We start from the raw sequence: 9,532 nt of genomic DNA, 5'->3' as shown, positions 1-9,532 counted from the left end.
GTGAAGAGTGGGCACATGCCCAACCCTAAAGGACAGCAGTAGCAGTGGCTGACTGCATCATCAGACACATGCCATCCAGATCCTCCAATGTTTAACGAGAAACCAGAAATCCACAACTTGAGGAATGTTTCCAAATTTACTTTTTTCGAGACCGTCTTGCTCTGTCACCCAGACTGGAGTGCAGTGGCATAACCATGGCTCACTGCAGCCTCCACCTCCGGGCTCAGGGGATCCTTCTGATCCAGCCTCCCAAGTAGCTGGGACTACATGTGTGTACTACCACACCCAGCTAACTTTATTTTTATTTATTAATTTTTTTTTTGTCAAGATGGGGTCTTTGTTGCCCAGGCAGGTCTCAAATTCCTGGGCTCAGGCAGTCCTCCCACCGTGGCCTCTCAAAATGCTGAGATTACAGGCATCAGCCACCGTGCCTCACCTGTTTCCCCATTTTTTAAATTCTATATATCATGCTCCTTGGTATTCACCCAAAGGAGTTGAAAAAAAAAACTTATATCCACATAAAACCTGCACACAGGTGTTTATAGCAGCTTATTCATAATTGCCAAAACTTAGAGCAACCAAGATGCTCTTCAGCAAGTGAATGGATAAACCAGAGTGGAATATTATTCAGCGCTAAAAAGAAATGAGCTACCAAGCCATGAAAAGACATGGAGGAACCTTAAATGCACATTACTAAGTGAGAGAAGCCAATCTGAAAAGGCTACAGACGGCATGATTCCAACCATACAACATTCTGGAAAAGGCAAAATGATGGAGACAGTGAAAAGATCCGTGGCTGCCAGGGTTTCGGGGAGGGAGGGATAAACAGGTGGAGCACAGGGGACTTTTAGGGGAGTGAGACTGCTCTGTTTGATGCCTCAATGATGGATGCATGCCATTCTACACTTCCCAAATCCACAGAATCCACAGCACCTACAGCAAATGCTCATGTAAACGACTATGGACTTCCGGTGATAATGATGTGCCAGTGCAGGTTCAGGGACTGTCACAAATGGGCCACTCCCTGAAGGTTTTTGATTGTGGGGGAGGCTGTGTATGTCTAGGGGTAGGTGGTATATGGGAAATCTCTGTACCTTCTGCTCAACTTTGCTGTAAACCTAAAACTATTCTAAAAAAGCTTATTTTAAAAAGAAATAAGGATATAAAAACCTCTATACGTGCCGGTGGTATACCTGGGGTCGGGAGAGGGCCAGAGGGGCCCATCCCCCAGGGTCAGGCAATGAATCTGTAGAGAATTTAACAACAGTGATAAAACTGAGTAGAAGCCAGTCTGGGCCGGGTACAGTGACTCACTCCTGTAATCCTAGCACTTTGATAGGCCAAGGTGGGTGGATCATTTGTGGTCAGGAGTTCGAAACCAGCCCGGCCAACATGGTGAAACCCTGTTTCCACTAAAAATACAAAAATCAGCCAGGCATGGTGGTAGTGCATACTTGCAATCCCAGCTACTCGGGAGGCTGAGGCAGGAGAATTGTTTGAACCCAGGAGGCAGAGGTTGCGGTGAACTGAGATCACACCACTGTACTCCAGCTTGGGTGACAAAGCAAGACTCTGTCTCAAAAAAAAAAAAAGAAGCCATGCACTGGCAATTCTAAGTGATGTCAGTGATAAAGCACCCTTCCCAGCCCCCGCCCCAGTGCACCACTGACGCGAAGCAAGCAAAACATGTCCGGAACCCTCCAACTGGCAGCCCCTACGCCAGCCTGAAACCCAGGGACCAAGGAACTCCAGAAATGCCTGGCTACAAGAATCACTGAAGAATCAGAGACTTAAAGTTATGATCCCCTGAAGCTGACTCAGAGATGTCCAGGTAGTCCTGGGGTCCTGGAACCAGGTGCAAGATCCTTTCCTGGAGCAAGGCAGGCGTGAAGTAGGGCCAGCTGGGAGTGATAGCTTGGAGAATCTCAGAGAGCCCTTATTACTCCTATTGCAACATGGGCTTTCCTGAGGCTAGGGGCAAGGCTGAGCCTACGGGGTGATCTACAGATCTAACCTGGGGCCAAGAGGGCTGCAAGAGGGGGACCAGGCAGCCTGAGACTGTGACTCCCCACCCTGGGCAGTTCTGCTCTCCTGTGGCTGTGGGGCCTGAATGCTGTCCCCAGTCTGGGGATCAAGGCATGCAGGTGCCAAAGGTGGAGCTGGGAAAGGAGAGGACTTGGCCAAGCCTACACATCAGGCCACCCTAGCAAAGCACATTCTTCACTGTTCTCTCAACACCACCTTTTGAAAGCTTCTCTTGCATGAGCTCTGTCACCCTCATCCCTGCTGAGTGGCCAAGTCACCGCACTCCCCATGGAAGGACCCCAGGCTTCTGTTCACTCTTGCCCAGTCTCTGTCCCTTTTTGCTGAGTGTTTGAAATGTTTCTGGGATGAGGGCCATCCCATGAATTTTATATTCCAGCAAAGGCAGTGGGTACCAAACTGACGACCTTCATGTCACTGGCCTGGTAGTCAAGAAGCCACACTCTGTTAGCACTTAGCTACGTGCCCACAGCCACATCGCCAGCCCTCTGCACTTCCTCTTCCACAAATGTGAAACCAGAGGGCTGGATGCTCTCTGAGGTCCCTTCTAAATCTAGCATGCTGAGCTCCTCTGGACAGCTCCACTGCCCACCCTCAGGTAGAGGATGCCAGCCCAGTGCGCAGCCCCGAGGAGACACCACACAGAGCAAAACGCAGAGGAAATGGCATTAGCTGTGTATCTCAGGCCGTCCCCAGTGCTGGAGAGACCAAAGGTTTCCGGTTCGGCTGAGCAGAGAGGACACTGTAGAGGGGAGAGGCGCCACGGGTCAGCGCAGGGAAGGCATTTGCTGGAACTGAGGGGGCACTCGAGGGAAGAAGGGAGAGTCCTCTCCCCGACAGCCTCCCCCACAGCCACTCATCCTGCCCCTCTGCTCTGGGCCCAACCCCACCTCTGAGTCAAGCCAGCCCAACTTCTTGAAAGCAGACAGCCACGGAGCAAGATGCACACGTTTCTCATCCATTCCCAGCCAGCGGGAACGGGCTACAAGTTTGTTGACAGAGAGAAAAGTAATCAATTTTTCATTACGCAGTGAAGGCAACAGAATGTCTCAGGACATCAACAGTTTCCAGGCAACAAAGACAAACCAAATACACAGGCCCCTCACCTGAAAGCTGTTTCCTTTATAAGCATCAGCTTGGATGAGAGGCGGGGAGAGGCAGAGGCAGGTGAAACCACTTGGCAGTTGCAGCGAATGAGTCAGATGCTGGGGCTCTGTGGCTGTCTGCAGTGACCATATTAGCAGATCTCACCAGGCTATGATTCAAGCCAGAGCCTGCACTGGGGGAGGATTCCGGCGCAAGATATCAGAGCAAGACTGGAGAGAGCGGCTGGGGTGGCTTATTCATTCATTTATTCAGCAAACATTTTCGAAGACTCTTAGGCCCTGGGCTCAGGCCTGAGGCCCTAGTCTAGCTGGGGAGATGACCGTGGAGACAGCGTCCCCTCACCTAAGGATGAGAAGACTGACAACCAGAGAGAGGAAGGGACTGTCCCAAGATCACAAGACCACACGGGGGCACTTCGCAGCTATGCTGCGGGTCTCCAGCATGCAGCAGGCCTGTGGACATGGAAGGAGGCTCAGCAAGGGGCCGGCATAGACACGGGCTCGTCCAGAATCAACATAGGGAGCTTTCCAGAGACCCTTAGCAAAAGCATTCAGATACTGAACCTAAAAATGAAAAGGAGTTCATTCGAATCTCTTATGGTGCCTATATTATTGTTATTTTTAACTCTCAAGGTGATTCTAACCAAAACAGAAGGAATGGCCCTTTCCGGAGCTGCTTCTCCAGCACAGTGTCAGGCCTCGGCACTCCCAGGATGTCTCCGTGTGTTTGCGTTAACGTTTCTCAGTGAATGTCAATGGAGACTAGAGAATAAGTCAACACAGGTCCTCACAATAAATGCCAAGGCTTGTTAGCAGAGTAAACCGTGTGCTTAGCCTGTCTTAAAAGAATCTTTGCTGAGTAAACACAAGAAAGGCTTTACTTGAGAGTCAACAGAGCAAGGAGCTGAGGCGCCCCGCCAGGCTGGAAGGTGACTCCACTGGCACCAGCCGCCGAGTCTGTTGGGGGCCCTGGGTTGGGAGTTGGGATTGGCCACGTGGGAGCCGGAGCATCCTCGAAAGCCCTTCATACCAACGTGAGGACACCAGGGACCAGAGAGGCCATGGGGCTCGTCGAGGGCCACACAGCTTGTTGAAAGAGAACTAAGTCTCTCCTACCCAGAAGCCTATGCTCTCCCAGGGAGCCCTTCCTCTTGGTGAGGAGGCAAAAACCCAGTCCACAGAAAGGAGGAATCGATCCCATTTGCTCTGAAGTATGAAGAAACTGATGTCTTAACTTTCCCAGGGCAGTTTTGATATTTAAAGAAGACTACAGGGCAATGAAGCCCTAATGGTGGCATGTCTGAAATGACTGCAGAGGGAAAATATTTTGGGTCCAAATAGGGCTTTTAGCTTCCAGTCTCTAAATAAATGTTCATGCTCATTCAATATTATCTTTGGTGATAGTGGATTAAAAAATAAGCCTTATGGTGAAACCCCATCTCTACTAAAACTACAAAAATGAGCCAGGAATGGTGGCATGTGCCTGTAGACCCAGCTACTTGGGAGGCTGAGGCAGGAGAATCACTTGAACTCAGAAGGCAGATGTTGCAGTGAGCCAACCACTGCACTCCAGCAGCTTGGGCAAGAGAGAGACCCCGTCTCCCCGCCCCCTGAGAAAAAACAAGCTTTAATTGCTTCCGATCATTTCACTGCACCCCATAACTTCTTCAATGGCCTGATATGCATGAGGTTCTCATTTTCCCAAGTAAAGAAAAATTATGGGCTGGGCACAGTGGCTCATGCCTGTAATCCCAGCACTTTGGGAGGCCAAGGCAGGCGAATCACCTTAGGTCCGGAGTTCGAGACCAGCCTGACCAAGGTGGAGAAACCTCGTCTCTACTAAAAATGCAAAATTAGCTGGCATGGTGGAGCATGCCTGCAATCCCAACTACTTGGAAGACTGAGGCGGAAGAATTGCTTGAACCAGGGAAGTGGAGGTTGCGGTGAGCCAAGATCATACCACTGCACTCCAGCCTGGGAAACGAGCGAAACTCCGTCTCAAAAAGAAAGAAAGAAAGAAAAATAAAAAATGGCCTGAAATATTGGAACTAGAAGCTTGTTAGTCTCAAAACTCAAGTACAATCACTAACAATATCATTTCATTTAACATGCCACCAGAAAAAAAAAAAACCTAATATTCATTTTTTCATTAAATTTGTGAATTCCTTTCCTCTTTCTCAAAAGAATTTAAGAACATAGATCAAAGTACAAATATGCAGTAAAGTCAATAAAATAACTTCCAAAATGTTTATTTAAAAACTCAGTACCAAGAAAAGGAGAAAGAGGGAAATACCTCATCCATTTGGGCTAATTGAATTACCAAGACTGGGCATCTGGTCTGGTGCTGAATTTCTCAGCAGCTGAAGCAGAGAAGAGAGAGTGTGAAGACAGAGAGCTCTCGGTATGATACGAGAGGATGCCTACTAATCCCCCAGAGGACACACTCTTTCTCCTGCCCCTAAATTTTACAAGAATTTTTCCCATAGATCTTATTCAGGAGACCATACAACACAACAGCCTCCACAGGCTTTCTGGCAAAAGCAGAAATGGTTTTCATGTGGCCTTTTCTTCCAACAACCTTTGAGGAAAACCAGAGTCGCATCAGATTGCACAGTGCTTCACTGACGTATTTGTTTTTAAACAAGAAATGAACTTGAGCGTGTTAAGAGGTGAAGTCAAGCGTGCTAAGTAAATTACAAGGGAGGGACGACCATATTGAAGTGCTCTTGGTTTCCGCTTGGCTGGGTCACGGGTAGGCACGCAAACATGCTTTCCTTACTAAGGTGTGGACTGACTCACTCACCCCTCGGCCAGGCAGCCAGACAACCCTGACTGTGGAACTCATCACACCCCAGCCTAGAAGCACTCTAGCGTGAAGGGGTCAATCCAAGTAGCCCTTCCCCAGGTTTGGCCACTGATCCAGCCAACTGGAAAACAAATTCCTTTTCTAAGCAAAGCCATCTAGCATACATGAAATTCTACCAATCCAATAATTCCATTAATTCTAAAAATCCAACATTTGGCCTTCCCCATAAATAAAGGGTGTAAAAATAAAACAGCCTTTCTAATTGTAGAAACTGTTTCGTTGATTCTTTTTATTTTTTTTTTTGAGACAGTCTCTCTCTGTGGCCCAGGATAGAGTACAATGGCATGATCTCAGCTCACGGAAACCTCCAGATCCAGGGTTCAAACAATTCTTGTGCCTCAGCCTCCTGAGTAGCTGGGATTACAGGCGCACGCCATCACGCCCTGCTAATTTTTGTGTTTTTAGTAGAGACAGTTTTTCTCCATGTTGGCCAGGTTGGTCTCTAACTCCTGGCCTCAAGTGATCCACCTGCCTTGGCCTCCCAAAGGCATGAGCCACCATGCCCAGCCACTTTTTAACTTTTTAACCACAAAATCATATGAGATAGCAAAGAAACGCTGAACATTTTTTGAACAGGAACTATGCTAAGTGTTTTATATGTGCCATCTCATTTAATTCTCTAAGAACTCTATGAGGTAGCATTCTTAGATATGATCCCCACCATGCATATGTTGGAACCTGAGGCACAGAAAGTTTAAACAACTCACCCAAAGTCACACAGCCCTATTTAGCGGCAGTGGAATTTGAGTCAACCCAGGTAGTCTGATATCAAAGCATTTAAACCTGTGTCCCAGGAGACTTACGTGATCTCATTGCGGGAGGAGGCATCTAGTCCCTTCTCTCCCAGAGCGCCATTGTCTTCTACATCCCAGCCTCAGCCTAATGCCTGGAAAAGTTTGTCCTTATTTTTCTTATTTCAACCTAAAACTGTCTCAAAATTGGTCAGAGTTCTTCCTTCCAGAGCTACTTGGAAGTTGAGTCTCTTCCACGTGAAACCTTCTCCAATTTTTAAAACATCAAAATTAGTGTTTTTAATTTATACAAGTAATGCACGTTCAGCCTGGCACGGTGGCTCATGCCTGTAATCCCAGTACTTTGGGAGGCTGAGGCGGGCAGATCATGAGGTCAGGAGATCGAGACCATCCTGGCCAACATGGTGAAACCCCATCTCTACTGAAAATACAAAAATTAGCTGGGTGTGGTGGCGTGCACTGTCCCAGCTACTTGGGAGGCTGAGGCAGGAGAATAGCTCCAGGAGGTGGAGGTTGTCCAGCCTGGGCGACAGAGTAAGACTCTGTCTCAAAAAAAAAAAGTAATAATAATAACAATGCACGTTCATGGTTTTTAAAATCAAGCAATATAGAAAGGATAAACTGGAAAGTAAAAATATTTCTTCCATCTTATCCAACCCCTGTCCTCAGAAGTAATCACTGTAATTGCATTTGAATCCTCCCAGTTTTTTAATACTATAAATACATGCACATAAAAATTTTTTTTTTTTACTCAAATAGGGTCATGTTATGGATACTGGTGGCAACTTGCCTTTTTCACTTAACAAGGTGTCCTGGATGTCCTTCCATAGTGGCATTCCTTTACATAGCTACATGAAAGCATCAGCATTTATTCAACACCATCTATCATGCGCTTTTCTTCCCTAATACAAGCAATACTTCAATGAAACTGTACATAGCATAGGTTCCTACAAATGAAATTCCTGGATAGAGGGTAAGTGCACTTTTGAGAGAGAGGACCAAATTACCCGTAAAAAAATTGTAGTAGTTCAAACTGGAACAGGGGGAAGAAAACATTAAAAATTTTTTTAAAAAAATTTGGAAGTTGTAGTGATGGCACAGTGGCTCACCACCTGTAATCCAGCTACTTGGAGACTGAGGCAGCAAGGCTGCTTGAGCCCAGGAGATCAAGGCTGGAGTGAGCCTTGATCGCACCACTGCACTCTGGCCTGGGTGACAAAGCAAGACCCTGTGTCAAAAGCAAAAAAAAAGTGAATCTTAAAAATTCAAAATCCCCACATTAATTGTGGTTTTCAGTCTTTGATAAAATAGCAGAAGGAAACATTAAGGGGCTGGGTGTGGTGGCTCTTGCCTGTAACCCCAGCACTTTGGGAGGACAAGGCTGGAAGATCACTTTAGCCCAGGAGTTCAAGACCACCCTGGGCAACATAGTGAAACCCTGTGTCTACAAAAGACAAAAAACAAAAACAAAGTAGCTGGGCATGGCGGCATGTGTTTGTAATCCCGGCTACTAGGGAGGATCGTTTGAGCCCCAGAGTTCAATGTTGCAGTAAGCAGAGATTCACACTACTGCATGCCATCCTGGGCGACAATAAGACCCTACCTCAAAAAAAAAAAAAAGAAGAAGAAAGAGAAAGGGGAGGAGGGGGAAGAGAGGGAAGGAGGAGGAGGAGGAAAGGGAGGAGGAGGAAGACGAAAGAAGAAAAAGAAAAACGTTATAGAAATTTACACCCAAATTAACCAACAGCCCATTTTCCCAGGTTTGTCAATATGGCCTTATATCAAACTGTTAACTTTTCCTTCCACGTTTGAAGACAGCTCTTCATTCATATATTCATTTACACAACACATTCTTTCAAACAATATTGACTACCCATCTTTTGCTCAGGCGCTGAGTGAGGGAGGAGCTGGGCTTGCTCTGACCCGGGAGTTTCCAGCCCTGACTTATCCTCAGGCTCATCAGAAGAGCTTATGAAAATATAACTCCTGTGTTTTCCCGGTGGTCGCCCCTGAGGTGCTGGTTCAGTGGACCTTGGAGGGGCCTGCAAGCTGTTTTCGTTGTTTCATTCATTTTTGCGTTATTTTTGTTTACCAACTGCCCACGTTGCTTTAGCTATTTGATAGGGAGCCAAAGTTGGATAGAGCATATCTTCCCTCTCCTTTCTCTGCGTAAAATCGCCATCTGGAAATGAAGGCGCCGGGAACCGCCAGGAGCCAGGGACCTGATGCTCTAGAATGCTGAAGTCTACTGAGGCTCCCCAGCCCTCTGAGCACTAGCTCGCGCTCAGGATTCCCGACTACAAACGCGCCCCACTCCATCCCTGCTGGCTAATGAAAGTGTTGGCCTCTCCTGACACAGAGGCCGCGAAACAGGTCAGCGGCCTTCACTAGCTAATCGGCTCCAGACTTAGACACTCCTCGTGGGAAGGAGGATCATGAGCATGCGCAGAAGCCAGCGGCCCCCAGCGCGCCTCCAGCGGCTGATAGGCCTCAGCGAAACTGAAAAGTTGGGCTTCCTTCGGCCACACTCCGCCTCCAGCCCCGCCTCTCGGCCCGCCTTTTCCTCCTGGAGCCGCGTTGATGGGCTAGCAGCGGGCTATAAAAGTTCGACTGCGTCCGGCGCGGTGATTGATGCTTGTAATCCCAGTGCTTTGAGAGGCTGGGCAGGCGGATCACCTGAGGTTGGGGGTTCGAGACCACCCTGACCAACATGGAGAACCCCCGTCTCTACTAAAAATACAAAAGTAGCTGGGCATGGTAGCGCA

The sequence above is a fragment of the Callithrix jacchus genome, chromosome 8 (genome assembly GCF_049354715.1).
Source record: "Callithrix jacchus isolate 240 chromosome 8, calJac240_pri, whole genome shotgun sequence".
NCBI classification, from domain to species: Eukaryota; Metazoa; Chordata; class Mammalia; order Primates; family Cebidae; genus Callithrix; species Callithrix jacchus.
The sequence above is the reverse complement of the archived record's forward strand: the minus strand, read 5'-3'. Positions refer to the sequence as shown.